Raw genomic sequence first — 16,311 nt, 5'->3', positions numbered from 1 at the left:
CCCTTAGACTCGTCTAGTGTTGTGCCTTAGTTTGCACAACCACATCAAATGAGTGGCACCCAGGTTGTGATCAACTTATTGCTCTTTGTCTCCTATATATATATATTTAGTTGGACACATTCAGCCCTGAAAGCCACAAAGCAACATCGACCTTGTGGTGGGTGAGTAAGGATGCCTAAGACTTAGGGTTCCTCACTTGTGAGAAGATGATTTATGTTAATGTCAAGGTTCACTTCACCCATAGATGTGAGCAGCAGCGTTTTCAGTTTTAGTCTTACTAGTGACAGTATTGATGCGAAAAATTAGACTTAAGGCAGGAAACAAAGGGAGGGAGGTAAGCAGCGAGGACGACCGGCTGCATTGTACTATTCGGTTGACAGATTTTCTAACTTCTTGCTGCTGTTAATTACGACATCAGAAGTCGTGTCATCAACATCAGATAATACACCAAGAGGGACAAACCTGATATCCTGGAGAAGAAGGTAAAATATTTCTGATTTTTTTGCATAGTATATGATATATAATAACGGTTTGGCTATGACTCTATGGCTCATAAAGAACTTGTAAATTGATATGATAAAGCATTATTGTAGAACATTTTTGGGGGGTCCTATTAAAGTGATGAAGCAGCAGAAGTTGAATATATTGGGGTACAATATCAAACAGTCACGAGACTTATATCTATAACTATATTTGGGAATCATGATGTTCACCATGAGAATATTCATCTGTGGAGGATCGAGTTAGAGTCAAATTTTGTGAAATCAGTCTCGCACAAATTTAAATATGTTAAGATTTGATTCATGGTTGGCAAAAAAACTTGCCCAGCATCATTACCCACACTGCTGAAGCATCAGAGAGTGGGCCACTTTAATTTTGAGTGGTCGCTTATTGCCCTGCACCTGTGACATCTAACCACTTATCGCACCTTATACAGTGGTGGTCATTGCCGGGGCCATCACAGATAAGTTGTTCCCATTGGAGCACAGCTTGCAAGGTAGAGTTGTTTTCCACTTCCAGAGTAATTGACTAAGTCTCTGCATCTTGTAGGGTGTAAGCTCTTATGGTCAGTGGGGTCCTCTCTCTCCTGTAGAGTGTAAGGTCTTATGGTCAGTGGGGTCCTCTCTCTCCTGTAGAGTGTAAGGTCTTTTGGTCAGTGGGGTCCTCTCTCTCCTGTAGGGTGAAGGCTCTTATGGTCAGCGGGGTCCTCTCTCTCCTGTAGAGTGTACGCTCTTATGGTCAGTGGGGTCCTCTCTCTCCTGTAGAGTGTAAGATCTTATGGTCGGTGAGGTCCTCTCTCTCCTGTAGAGTGTAAGCTCTTATGGTCAGTGGGGTTCTCTCTCTCCTGTTGAGTGTAAGCTCTTATGGTCAGCGAGGTCCTCTCTCTCCTGTAGAGTGTAAGGTCTTATGGTCAGTGGGGTCCTCTCTCTCCTGTAGAGTGTAAGGTCTTATGGTCAGCGGGGTCGTCTCTCTCCTGTAGAGTGTAAGCTCTTATGATCAGTGGGGTCCTCTCTCTCTCCTGTAGAGTGTAAGCTCTTATGGTCAGTGGGGTCCTCTCACTCCTGTAGAGTGTAAGCTCTTATGGTCAGTGGGGTCCTCTCTCTCTCTCCTGTAGAGTGTAAGCTCTTATGGTCAGCGGGGTCCTCTCTCTCCTGTAGAGTGTAAGCTGTTATGGTCAGTGGGGTCCTTTCTCTCCTGTAGAGTGTAAGCTCTTATGGTCAGTGGGGTCCTGTCTCTCCTGTAGAGTGTAAGATCTTATGGTCAGCGGGGTCCTCTCCTGTAGAGTGTAAGCTCTTATGGCCAGTGGGGTCCTCTCTTTCCTGTAGTGTTTAAGCTCTTATGGTCAGTGGGGTCCTGTCTCTCCTGTAAAGTGTAAGCTCTTATGGTCAGCGGGGTCCTCTCTCTCCTGTAAAGTGTAAGCTCTTATGGTCAGCGGGGTCCTCTCTCTCCTGTAGAGTGTAAGCTCTTATGGTCAGTGGGGTCCTCTCTTTCCTGTAGTATTTAAGCTCTTACTTATAGTAAGAAGAGTCCTCTCTGTCTCTTCTGTAGAGTGAAAACTTATGGTCAGGAGTAGGGTTGAGCGACTTTCATTTTTTTAAGGTCGAGTCGGGTTTTGTGAAACCCGACTTTGTCCAGAGTCGAGTCGAGTGCAGTCGGCCGATTATCGCTAAAAGTCAGGGATCGACCGAAACACGAAACCCAATGCAAGTCAATGGGGAAGCATAGTCGGCAGTGAGTGGAGGCCAGGAAAACACCTACAGTGCCCATTTTAATGCCAAAAACATCCATTCTTGTTTCTGAAGCTTGTCAATCTTAATTAACTTTATAATAATAGTTGTTCAATGGAACTTGGGGGTCATTTGGCAAATTTGTGGGGGGTAGGGCTGGTTCAAGGTTTTAGTGGGCCCAGGAATCGTGGACTACGTCACGGCTGTGGAGCAGGGGGAGGAAAGTATTTCAACGTTGCAAGTGCTGTGATCCTGAGCAAGCAGGGGGGCACACTTGTTCGCATTTGCACTGGCACAGGGCCCCTCAAAGTACAGCGGCGTGTTTGCACGGCGTGGGCGCGTCCCACCAGCAGCGACACTTTTGCGTACTCTGAGGGGCCCTGTGCCAGTGACATCACCAACGAGTATGCCCCCCGCACCTGATGAAGGAACCACCTGCACTTTCATCTGCACCTTCCTCTTTGTCCCTGTGTAAGGTGGTATAACATGCGGGAAGGGGAACCTTACTTTCAGCAGGGTCAGATTCTGGCTGTGTAGAGTGCAAGGGGAATGTAGTGGTCTAGGTCAATGTACCAGCAGACTCATCTAGCAGTGGCTGGGCAATGGGCAGGGTGAGGAGGAAACAGATATAGGGCCAAAGAATAAAGTAGGCTAAATGCAGTTCAAAATTGGTAAGAGGACAGGACTAAACAGGCGGCATTGCTTTGTTCAGTGGAGTAGCAAACCCAGGAGCAGCAGACACTGTTTTAAGGGCCCAACCACACTAGTAGGCCAAATGCAGTTTAATATCTGATACTATAGGTCCAAAGCCAGAAGGTAGAAGCTCAGCTTTATTCAGTTGAGGGCAAACACCAAGCAGGGGCAGACACCGTTAGTAGGCCCTAACCACCAATTTTTAAAATAACAGCACTTAATGAGAGCCAGAAGGATGAAGCTCAGCTTTATTCAGTTGAGGACAAACACCAGGCAGGGGCAGACACCGTTAGTAGGCCCTAACCACCAATTTTTGAAAACACAGCACTTAATGAGAGCCAGAAGGATGAAGCTCAGCTTTATTAAGTTGAGGACAAACACCAGGCAGGGGCAGACACCGTTATTAGGCCCTAACCACCAATTTTTAAAATAACAGCACTTAATGAGAGCCAGAAGGATGAAACTCAGCTTTATTCAGTTGAGGACAAACACCAGGAAGGAGCAGACACCGTTATTAGGCCCTAACCACCAATTTTTAAAATAACAGCACTTAATGAGAGCCAGAAGGTTGAAGCTCAGCTTTATTCAGTTGAGGAAAAACACCAGGGAGGGGCAGACACCGTTAGTAGGCCCTAACCACCAATTTTTGAAAACACAGCACTTAATGAGAGCCAGAAGGATGAAGCTCAGCTTTATTCAGTTGAGGACAAACACCAGGCAGGGGCAGACACCGTTATTAGGCCCTAACCACCAATTTTTAAAATAATAGTGTAGCGCCCCCACCGCTGCAGGGCCGAGGGGTACCCGGTACCGGGCCTGTGAGTCTCTGCTCCGGGGTTGTCACGGCGGCTAGGCCCCGGTCCGTGACCCTGCCGTGGGGCGCACAGTCTATAGGTATGGAGTGTGAATAGTGGTGCAGTTGTGGGGTGCAGGTCGCGGTAAATACCGAGGACACCAGGTTGCAGCCTCTTTACCTCTTTACTGAAGATCTCTGGGTCCTCAGTCCGGAACACGGTTCACCAGGCTGCGCAAGTCCGGCCGGTCCAATGGCACCTCCAGAGTTCTCTTCACAGGTGGAAATCGGTGCCTTCCTTCTAGCGCTATGTGTTGTGGTCCTTCCCTGCTGTGCTTACGGAAAGTCCCCCACAACTGTTGTGTCTGTTTCTTAAGTTCCCTCACAACTCGATTAGATGATGTTCTGCTAATCCTCCGTCCCTCCCTGATGTTCTGGTTGGGACGGCACCCGTTTGACGGGTAGGCTCGGAGCTCTTCCGGGACCCTAGAGTCACCCCTCTCCACAAGTTGCCCCCCAAGACTGCATAGGTGATTTAAGTTAGACAGCCCGCCTTAGACTGACTGTCCTGCCGCTGTTTGGAGTATTGCTTGAAGCTGAATGTTATTATACTCCCTCGGCGTTCCGGCCACCGGTAGTGCGCCTCAGTAGGATGTTGCTTTGGTCTTACAGCACGACTCCTACTGGTATTTCTCCTTTTGCGTGATCTCGTTTCTCACTCAGCACAATCTATCTCGCTTCTAATCCTTCCTTGGGCACCGCCGCTACCCGGAGCAGGCACGGTCCCGTTACGTTCTTTCAAGTTGCCAAGCCTCTGTCAGGATCCCACCCCTGACAGAGACCCTACTGTATCTTCCCCCACAACACCCTCTGCCACAAGGTGTTGCCTGGTTCCAACCCAGTCAGCTTTCTGATCTAACTTCCTGCCTGACCCCCAGTTTACCCACTATGGTGGGGAGTGGCCTAGTGAATAGAACCCTTAGCTCCCCCCGGAGGCCCGACTGTGAAATGTATTGGTGTCTGTGATACCTGATCAGATGAACTCCTTCAGTGCCATCAGACATACCATAGCTCCCCATAGTGGCGGAGCCACAGTACTGCAACGACCAGGACTCTGGGGCGCTGCACTCCCCCCTGGTTAAACACAGTACTCCGGGACTGGGAAGAAAACAACAATACAGGTTAGCAAAAAGACATACAATTTTTGTGAGTGCAATAACAGTAAGCATATTCGAACAGGCTTCCCTTTATGGGAGGTAAGGACACTTGAACATTACAAACATGGTTAACATTATAAATTACAGGCTATAAAGAACTCCTGTTACCCAACCGGGTATTCTACTAAGTGCAAAATTGTTGAACAATAATTTAACATCGCCTTTAAGGACATACACTCTGAATCCACTAAAGACCTTCTTATAATCACATTATAAGGTAATTTAACTTTTTCATTCTCCTTCTTTAAATCTGCAGGACCACCTGTCCTATCGGCACCAGACCTACTGCCTCTCCTTTCCATGCAGGACCGCCCCGTTCAGCCCGGGCCTACTGCCTTTTCTACTACTATACACAGTATAGATCATAACATTACTTTCAGTTTAAGAGCACTGAGCCATTTCTATATGGCTCCTAGGAGGACTCAGGGTTTACCTTCTATCCCCATTATCTATCAACATTATCAGAACATTTTCTATTGAACATTAAGCCTTCTCATTATCTTTCTCTCTATCATGCATGCTGGACATCACGTCTATCCCTACGGGCCCACTGCATCCTTCTTCTATCTTTCACTTTTTCTTTTCAGAGAACATCATCCTCATTTCTTCACAATTAACTAGTTAAATACATATAACTTACTCATGTAAACATTATCATCACTTTCTTTCGTCAAAACATTATTGCTACCTGTCTTAAAGCAATATCATCGTTTAAGTGCGACAAATGAACATCCCCTTTAAGAGAGGACCAAGTCTCTATGAGGTAGCGTGTCTTCTCAAGCTACCAGTCCATACTCAGTAAAGGTTCCAGTGTGGTATCTTCACAAAGAGTCCTTCTTTAAGAAAAACCAGTAGGGAGCACCTTTAATAAGGTGCAAACTATATACAAAAAGTTCGCATCATGCACTGTTCATGATTTCAGCAGTTCTTTTCAACTTAAAAACTTGTGCAAAAATTTTAGAAAAACAACAAAAACAAAACAATAGGGATCCCGGATCAACGGAAGGATCCCTTTAAGAGTTAACCCTGGACGGGTTTTAGCAGCAACATAAGAGAACAGTAACTATATACATACTCATGGTATCGAGGTTTATTCTTCTAAGCCTGGGGGTGGTCTCCCACCCCCGGTTGAGGCGGCACCTGTGCTGGTAGTTGGTCTCCCAGGTGCCATCAGATCAGCCGGTGTCGGAATTTGAAGGCTAATCCTGCTCGCAAGTTCAGGAGCCGCTACAAGGCGTACGGTTGTGATAGGAATAAGATCTGGCAAATCGGGATCAGTCATGATCGGGGCAACAGGGGGCGCTTCTTCAGGTTCACACCGCCGGACGTTCCGGGCGCACCATCCTTGTGCATTCCGATGACGGGTGTAAGTCACCTGATCCCCCCTTTGCAATGGGTCACCATTTCGACTGCAGCAGGGGGTTTTCACGTTGTAACTAGTAACAAAGACATCAGTTGGTAGCCCCGGTTCCTGTATGGAGCCCCATCCCCTCTTCGGGTGGTAGGCCAGCACAGTTCCCCGCTTTACCACGTCTTTCCTGCCGCGCGCAGGCTTTCTACGTTGTGTGTCATGTTGTTCGGCCTCGTCTCGATCTTTCCAGTGGTGGATTAGACATTGCTGATATTGCTCCCAAGTGAGCACGGCAAGGGTGAGGCCGTCCTCCCGGGCTCCATCCGGCCCGGTCCAGGGGGTATCCCACCGGAGGATCACCCCGTCCGGGCCCACATCTATGGGTTCTCCCATCTTGGTTGGTAGTGGGGGCACTAGCTTCCCCACCGCGTTAGAGGTGAGGATCACCCGCTCCACCGAGAAGAAACGATTATTGCTGGGGTGAGGGGCGCTCACAGGAGCGGGATCGCTCAGGGGAACAGAATCGGCCGGGGGAGTAGGGGTGCCGTCCATACCTGCGCCTGATGTGATCCCACCGATGTCACTCCAGTCCGTTGACGAGGACGCTGGAATCGGCTGCAACCCGGACCGCAGCTCTTCCGGAGTCACCTCTTGGTGTGGCCCCGCCCTCCCCGGTTCCGTGGCTGGGATAGGTCGGCTCGGCTCCTCCACCGGCGGTGGACGCGAGTCCGTCTCTGATGGGTAAGGGCAGGCCAGGATCACCTCGCCGTTGCTCGGGCACTTGCTGTTCTTCGTCGCTGTCGGGCATTCGGCGGCAACGCATGCACCTGGCTCCGCCATTTCTCCAAGGTCGGCCTCCTTCTTCACCTCGTTCCCGCCGTTGGAAGTCAGGGGGCGGTTCTCCCCTGTTGCTGGGTAGGTCATCTTCTCGCAGCAGGAGTCTGAGGGGGCGGTCGCTACTTCTCGCGCCACTTCTGTAGTCTCCTCCCATGGCACGCCCTTCTTCTTCCTCTGCGCTCCCTGTGGCGCTGCAATGGCGGCGACTGTTGGCGGGAACTTTTGGCGGCAAGTGACAACACACAGTCTTTGTAATAAAGTACAGTCCAAGCACTATGAATCACAGTTCCAAGGCACACATGACCTGATTCTTCAGGCTTAAGTAGATCCTGTTCGTGACGCCAAATTGTAGCGCCCCCACCGCCGCAGGGCCGAGGGGTACCCGGTACCGGCCTGTGAGTCTCTGCTCCGGGGTTTTCACGGCAGCTAGGCCCCGGTCCGTGACCCTGCCGTGGGGCGCACAGTCTATAGGTATGGAGTGTGAATAGTGGTGCAGTTGTGGGGTGCAGGTCGCGGTAAATAACGAGGACACCAGGTTGCAGCCTCTTTACCTCTTTACTGAAGATCTCTGGGTCCTCAGTCCGGAACACGGTTCACCAGGCTGCGCAAGTCCGGCCGGTCCAATGGCACCTCCAGAGTTCTCTTAACAGGTGGAAATCGGTGCCTTCCTTCTAGCGCTATGTGTTGTGGTCCTTCCCTGCTGTGCTTACGGAAAGTCCCCCACAACTGTTGTGTCTGTTTCTTAAGTTCCCTCACAACTCGATTAGATGATGTTCTGCTAATCCTCCGTCCCTCCCTGATGTTCTGGTTGGGACGGCACCCGTTTGACGGGTAGGCTCGGAGCTCTTCCGGGACCCTAGAGTCGCCCCTCTCCACAAGTTGCCCCCCAAGACTGCATAGGTGATTTAAGTTAGACAGCCCGCCTTAGACTGACTGTCCTGCCGCTGTTTGGAGTATTGCTTGAAGCTGAATGTTATTATACTCCCTCGGCGTTCCGGCCACCGGTAGTGCGCCTCAGTAGGATGTTGCTTCGGTCTTACAGCACGACTCCTACTGGTATTTCTCCTTTTGCGTGATCTCGTTTCTCACTCAGCACAATCTATCTCGCTTCTAATCCTTCCTTGGGCACCGCCGCTACCCGGAGCAGGCACGGTCCCGTTACGTTCTTTCAAGTTGCCAAGCCTCTGTGAGGATCCCACCCCTGACAGAGACCCTACTGTATCTTCCCCCACAACACCCTCTGCCACAAGGTGTTGCCTGGTTCCAACCCAGTCAGCTTTCTGATCTAACTTCCTGCCTGACCCCCAGTTTACCCACTATGGTGGGGAGTGGCCTAGTGAATAGAACCCTTAGCTCCTCCCGGAGGCCCGACTGTGAAATGTATTGGTGTCTGTGATACCTGATCAGATGAACTCCTTCAGTGCCATCAGACGTACCATAGCTCCCCATAGTGGCGGAGCCACAGTACTGCAACGACCAGGACTCTGGGGCGCTGCACTAGCACTTAATGAGAGCCAGAAGGAAGCTCAGCTTTATTCAGTTGAGGAAAAACACCAGGCAGGGGCAGACACCGTTAGTAGGCCTTCACCAAAGTTGAAGGCCAAATGCAGTTTAATTTCTGATACTATAGGTCGAAAGCCAGAAGGTGGAAGCTCCGATTTAGACAGTGGAGGACAATTTGAATTAGGGACTGCAGACAGACTTAGTAGGCTGTCCCGTGTGGACCATGCATCCAACACATTAACCCATTGCGCCGTAATGGACACGTAATCTTCCGTGGCCATGCCTACAGGTCCATGCGTCTGTTGTCAGGTGCACCTTTGTACTCACAGATTGCCAGAGTGCATGGACAATGCGGTCTTTTACATGCTGGTGGAGGGTTGGGATGGCTTTTCTCGCAAAAGAAGTGTCGACTGGTTAGCTTGTAGCGTGGTACAGCGTAGTCCATCATGGCCTTATTAATAGTAAATAAAATATATAACTAGGCTCTATGAACTTTTAAATAGGTTCCAGGGGTACACGGGCAGCATTGGTGTGGTCAGTGGAGGAGTATTGCAAGTAGGGGCCGCAGACAGGCTCACAAAGGGCTAAAATAACAAACAGTAGGCAGTCATGGCAGTTTTACATCGGTTACATGGATACACAGGCAGGCACTCCAGGCAGCATTGTGGTCAGTGGAGGAGTAATGCAAGTAGGGACGGCAGACAGGCTATCAAAGGCCTAAATTAACAAACAATAGGCTCATGGCAGTTTTACATCGGTTACATGGATACACAGGCAGGCAGCATTGTGGTCAGTGGAGGAGTATTGCAAGGAGTGTCTGACACAGTTAGTACTACAAAAAAATAAATAGATGTTAATGTCTCGCAAAACAACTATAAGTAAAAAAAGGGTGGCATGCTTAGGTACAGGGGTGGGCTCATCTGCAGAGTTTATGACAAAGTAATTTGGCAGTAAATTAGTATTTACTGGTGTCAATATAGGACACTGACCCAGACTACTTTAACTAGCATCATAGATGCAAACAAATTGGTATTGTTTGTCAGTGCCAGGCATTGAATGATGTCAGTGCATAGACTAAACATTGGTGGAGATGTGCGAGATAATTTTGCACGTGTTAGAGTACAGTTTGAGCTGGGGGGGGGGGACTCTCTTGTGGCTGGCGGTACCGCCCCAGGGCCCCTCATGTTACAACGGTGTGTCTGACGTTGGGTGCGCACCACCACCGCCAGAGACACTACATTGTACTATGAGGGACCCAGTGGCAATGCCGTCAACCAAAAGCGGGCACACCCGCCTCCTCAGACAATCAGCACTGTAACGGGTGCTTGCGCCAAGTGGCGAGACAACGGCCTCGTGGGGTGATTTTTCCCATTGGGGGAGGTGTAAACATGTCGTATGCTGGACAAACAGCTGCTGCAAATTAACAGATTGGAACACTCAGTAAGACCAGTCCACAAGCAAGACCTTTTTATAGGAAAGCTAGGTGTCAGCCGGGAAAGGTGGGGCAAAATAATTTGAAATCCAGGAGTGGTTCATTTTAATGAAGGTGAGATCATCCACATTTTGGGTAGCCAGACGAGTCCTTTTTTCGGTTAATATTGAACCAGCATCACTGAATACTCTTTCTGATATCACACTAGCTGCTGGGCAAGCAAGCTCCTGCAATGCATATTCTGCCAATTCAGGCCAGGTGTTTAATTTTGATGCCCAGTAAACAAATGGGAATGACGGTTGGGGGAGAACATCGATAAGAGAAGAAAAATAGTTAGTAACCATACTGGACAAATGTTGTCTCCTGTCACTTTGAATAGATGCTGCAGTACCTGTCCTGTCTACGGTCATTGCGAAATCACTCCACAACCTGGTCAGAAAACCCCTCTGTCCAACGCCACTTCTGATCTGTGCACCTCTAACACCTCTGCCATGTAGCCCCCTGCAGCTTGTGTGAGAACCATCACCGGCGCTGTGTGCTGGGAATGCCTGAATCAAACGATCTACAAGAGTAGCTTGTTTGGTTGCTAAGATTTGTTCGAGGTTCTCATGTGGCATAATATTTTGCAATTTGCCTTTATAGCGAGGGTCAAGGATGCAGGCCAACCAGTAATCGTCATCGCTCATCATTTTAGTAATGCGTGGGTCCCTTTTGAGGATACGTAAGGCATAATCCGCCATGTGGGCCAAAGTTCCTGTTGGCAAATCTGCGGTTGTGCTGGTTTGAGGGGCAGTTACAGGCAAATCTACATCACTTGTCTCCCTTAAAAAAACAGAACCCGGCCTTGCAACGCCACTAATTTCTGCTGGCCCAGGAGAAGCTTCCTCATTAAAAAAAGTACTCATCCCCATCATCCTCCTCGTCCTCCTCCTCCTCTTCGCCCGCTAACGCGTCCTCTACACGGCCCTGACCAGACAATGGCTGACTGTCATCAAGGCTTTCCTCTTCCTCTGCTGCAGATGCCTGCTCCTTTATGTGCGTCAAACTTTGCATCAACAGACGCATTAGGGGGATGCTCATGCTTATTATGGCATTGTCTGCACTAACCAGCCGTGTGCATTCCTCAAAACACTGAAGGACTTGACACAGGTCTTGTATCTTCGACCACTGCACACCTGACAACTCCATGTCTGCCATCCAACTGCCTGCCCATGTATGTGTATCCTCCCACAAAAACATAACAGCACGCCTCTGTTCGCACAGTCTCTGAAGCATGTGCAGTGTGGAGTTCCACCTTGTTGAAATGTCGATGATTAGGCGATGCTGGGGAAGGTTCAAAGACCGCTGATAGTTCTGCATACGGCTGGAGTGTACGGGCGAACGGCGGATATGCGAGCAAAGTCTGCGCACTTTGAGGAGCAGGTCGGGTAACCCCGGGTAACTTTTCAGGAAGCACTGCACCACCAGGTTTAAGGTGTTAGCCAGGCAAGGAATGTGTTTCAGTTGGGAAAGGGCTATGGCAGCCATGAAATTCCTTCCGTTATCACTCACAACCTTGCCTGCCTCAAGATGTACAGTGCCCAGCCATGACTGAGTTTCATTCTGCAAGAACTCTGACAGAACTTCCGCGGTGTGTCTATTGTCGCCCAAACACTTCATTGCCAATACAGCCTGCTGACGCTTGCCACTAGCTGTCCCATAATGGCACACCTGGTGTGCAACAGTGGCAGCTGCGGATGGAGTGGATGTGCGACTGTGGTGTGTGGACAAGCTCTCGCTTCTGCATGAGGAGGAGGAAGAGGAGGAGGGGGGGCGAATGCCTACAGCCAACTCTTTCCTTGACCGTGGACTAGGCAAAACTGTCCCAATATTGCTGTCCCCTGTGGACCCTGCATCCACCACATTCACCCAGTGTGCCGTGATGGACACGTAACGTCCCTGGCCATGCCTACTGGTCCAGGCATCTGTTGTCAGGTGCACCTTTGTAGTCACAGACTGCCTGAGGGCATGGACGATGCGGTCTTTAACATGCTGTTGGAGGGCTGGGATGGCTTTTCTAGAAAAGAAGTGCCGACTGGGTAGTTCGTAGCGTGGTACAGCGTAGTCCATCAGCGCTTTGAAAGCTTCGCTTTCAACTAACCGGTAGGGCATCATCTCTAATGAGATTAGTCTAGCAATGTGGGCGTTCAAACCCTGTGTACGCGGATGCGAGGATGAGTACTTCCTTTTCCCAACAAGAGTCTCATGTAGGGTGAGCTGGACTGGAGAGCTGGAGATCGTGGAACTAGCGGTGGTGCCGGTGGACATGGGTGACTGAGAGAGGGTTGGAGATGGTATTCTTGCCGGTGCCCTACATGCAGTGTTTCCTACTACTAACCTGGTGATTCCCTGACTGCTTTGGCCTGGCGACGAAAGCTGCACAGATACTGCAGGTGGTGTGGGAAATGGTCGGCTTACAGGGAGGGAAGGGATGTAGCGTTGCTGACTAGCTTCATTGGCCGAGAGTGCTGCAACCTTTAGGGACGTTTGGTAGTTAGTCCAGGCTTGCAAATGCATGGTGGATAAATGTCTATGCATGCAACTTGTATTTAGACTTTTAAGATTCTGACCTCTGCTTAAGGTTGTTGAACATTTTTGACAGATGACTTTGCGCTGATCATTTGGATGTTGTTTAAAAAAATGCCAGACTGCACTCTTTCTACTATCGGATACCTTTTCAGGCATTGCAGACTGAGCTTCTTTAACCGGATGGCCACGCTGTCCTCCAACTGGTTTTGGTTTTGCCACGCATTTTTGGCCAGATACGGGCCCGGTACATGGAACCTGTTGTGATGTTGATGCCTGCTGCGGCTCCTCCTCCTCCGCTTCAGAACTACTGCCGCCTGCACCCTGTTCCCCCAATGGCTGCCAATCGGGGTCCACAACTGGGTCATCTATGACCTCCTCTTCTATGTCGTGTGCGATTTCGTCTTTGTCACCGTGTAAGCCGGTGGTATAGCGTCCGTGACGGGGCACCATAGTCTCCGCTGGGTTTGATTCTGCCTCAGTACACTGCGAGGGCAATGTTCTGGTCTGAGTCAAAGGAACAGCATAGTAATCTGGCTGTGGCTGTGCATCTGTGCACTCCATGTCCTATTCAACTTCTAATGGACATGGCCTGTTAACTGTTTCACTGTCTAACCCAGGAACGGTATGTGTAAAGAGCTCCATGGAGTAACCCGTTGTGTCTCCTGACGCATCCTTCTCTCTTGTTCTGGGTGAAGAAGACAAGGAAGCGACTTGTCCCTGACCGGGAGCATCCACTGACGATGCACTGCTCTGACATTTGGCACTTTCCGAGGAGGAGGCGAAAGAGCTAGAGGCAGAGTCAGCAGTGAAAGCCAATACTTGTTCCTGCTGCTCCGGCTTCAAAAGTGGTTTTCCTACTCCCAGAAAAGAGAGCGTTCGAGGCCTTGTGTAGCCAGACAACGAACCTGGCTCAACAACTCGAGACTTAGGTGCTGTACTGCTTTTACCACGACCACCTGATGCTCCACCACCACTACCATCATTACCAGCTGACAATGACCGCCCACGGCCACAACCTCTTCCACTAGACTTCCTCATTGCTTGCAAAACGTGACCAAAGTAACACTATTTGTTACTGTAAAACAACTTATAAGGTGAACTCAAACTTCTGTAGGATTTATATATACCTTTATAGGTACCTGACACTGAATGGAAAATCAGGCCCAATGTTACACACTAGGTTTTCTGTGGCCCAATAATTTGAGACAGATGGCACACACAGGCCCAGCACTCAAGCAGAAATGCCAATCTTAATCTCCCACTATTTTTTTTTTTTTCTGGGAGAATTTACCCTACAAAAAAAAAAAAAGGCCCAGTATTACACAGTGTTTTCAGTGGCACACAATGAGAGAGAGATGCCACACACAGCAATGGCACGGAGGCAGACTTGACAATATTTATCTCCCACTAATTTTTTTTGGGGAAAAGGGAGAATTTAGAAAAAAAAAAAAAAAGGCCAAGTATTACACAGTGTTTTCGGTGCCACACAATGAGAGAGAGATGCCATACACAGCAATGGCACGGAGGCAGACTTGACAATATTTATCTCCCACTAATTTTTTTGGGGGGAAAAGGGAGAATTTAGGAAAAAAAAAAAAAAAGGCCAAGTATTACACAGTGTTTTCGGTGCCACACAATGAGAGAGAGATGCCACACACAGCAATGGCACGGAGGCAGACTTGCCAATATTTATCTCCCACTAATTTTTTTATTTGGGAAAGGGAGAATTTAGGAAAAAAAAAAAAAAGGCCAAGTATTACACAGTGTTTTCGGTGCCACACAATGAGAGAGAGATGCCACACACAGCAATGGCACGGAGGCAGACTTGCCAATATTTATCTCCCACTAATTTTTTTGGGGGGAAAAGGGAGAATTTAGGAAAAAAAAAAAAAAAGGCCAAGTATTACACAGTGTTTTCGGTGCCACACAATGAGAGAGAGATGCCACACACAGCAATGGCACGGAGGCAGACTTGCCAATATTTATCTCCCACTAATTTTTTTATTTGGGAAAGGGAGAATTTAGGAAAAAAAAAAAAAAAGGCCAAGTATTACACAGTGTTTTCGGTGCCACACAATGAGAGAGAGATGCCACACACAGCAATAGCACGGAGGCAGACTTGCCAATATTTATCTCCCAATCATTTTTTTTTTTTTTAAAAGGGAGAATGTACCCCCCCCCAAAAAAATGGCCAACTATTACACAGTGTTTTCAGTGCCACACAATGAGAGAGAGATGCCACACACAGCAATGGCACGGAGGCAGACTTGACAATATTTATCTCCCACTAATTTTTTTTTTGGAAAAGGGAGAATTTAGAAAAAAAAAAAAAGGCCAAGTATTACACAGTGTTTTCGGTGCCACACAATGAGAGAGAGATGCCACACACAGCAATGGCACGGAGGCAGACTTGACAATATTTATCTCCCACTAATTTTTTTTTTGGGAAAAGGGAGAATTTAGGAAAAAAAAAAAAAAAGGCCAAGTATTACACAGTGTTTTCGGTGCCACACAATGAGAGAGAGATGCCACACACAGCACTGGCACAGAGGCAGACTTGCCAATCTTTATCTCCCTGCAGTAATCTCAGGAAAGTATGGCAGGCAGCTATAAAAAGGACTGCTGCACACAAAAGTGTGGACAAACACACAAGATAGCTGTGCAGAAAGGAAGGAAAAACAGGATTTGTGCTTTGAAAAAAGCAGTTGGTTTACACAGCGGCGTACACACAAAGCAACGCAGCTATCAGGGAGCCTTCTAGGGCAGCCCAATGAGCGACAGTGCTGAGGAAAAAAAATGTAGCTTCCACTGTCCTGCAAACAAAAGGTGGTGTTGGACAGTGGAAATCGCTACAGCACAAGCGGTTTGTAGCTTTATGTACCCTGCCTATCACTATCCCTGCTTCCGAAGAAGCGGCAGCAACCTCTCCCTACGCTCAGAGCAGCAGCAGTAAGATGGCGGTCGGCGGGAACGCCCCTTTATAGCCCCTGTGACGCCGCAGAAAGCAAGCCAATCACTGCAATGCCCTTCTCTAAGATGGTGGGGACTGAGATCTATGTCATCACGCTGCCCACACTCTGCGTCCACCTTCATTGGCTGAGAAATGGCGCTTTTAGCGTCATTGAAACGCGACTTTGGCGCGAAAGTCGCGTACCGCATGGCAGACCCCACACAGGGATCAGCTCGGTTTCATGAGACGCCGACTTTGCCAAAAGTCGGCGACTTATGAAAATGAACGATCCGTTTCGCTCAACCCTAGTCAGGAGGGTCCCCTCTCTCTCCTGTAGAATGAAGGCCAATTCAAATTTCCAAAGATTCACTCGTCTCAAACTATTAGTATTTGTATCATTATAACCATAGGGATAGAGGTTAGATTAGTTTAGCATGCATCTATGTTGTAGAAGCACAGTAAAACTCCTTAGAAGGTATGTTCAAAAACAGAATCAGGAAGGTCCCTACTTGCATTGGAAAAAGAAGCTCATTATGATGCACCATGTGTTTTTCAGGCTCTGTGCACAGAGTTCAATCAGATTGCAGCAGATTGATCTTTCCCATACTGTGGGCCTTCGCAAAATAATGCATATAATTTTTTAATCTGTTGTCACATGCCACTATATGCCACAGTATGGCTATGTATACTGTATGTTGTAGTATTTTTGACTTGGACCATCCATGGATCTTCTAATACG

At 48.6% G+C, this 16,311-nt stretch overlaps 1 protein-coding gene across 1 annotated transcript in view; it reads left to right on the top strand.

Moving 5' to 3' along the window:
• The first annotated feature begins 394 nt into the window (after positions 1-394).
• LOC143770453 (B-cell receptor CD22-like) overlaps positions 395-16,311 on the top strand; it is a 45,409-nt gene continuing 29,492 nt past the window's right edge. Inside the window, exon 1 of the mRNA XM_077260083.1 lies at positions 395-482. The gene's annotated coding sequence lies outside the window, so the exon portion shown is untranslated. The remainder of the gene's footprint in view (positions 483-16,311) is intronic.

This window comes from Ranitomeya variabilis, chromosome 4 (assembly GCF_051348905.1).
Source record: "Ranitomeya variabilis isolate aRanVar5 chromosome 4, aRanVar5.hap1, whole genome shotgun sequence".
In the NCBI taxonomy this organism is placed as follows: domain Eukaryota; kingdom Metazoa; phylum Chordata; class Amphibia; order Anura; family Dendrobatidae; genus Ranitomeya; species Ranitomeya variabilis.
The sequence above is the reverse complement of the archived record's forward strand: the minus strand, read 5'-3'. Positions and strand labels throughout refer to the sequence as shown.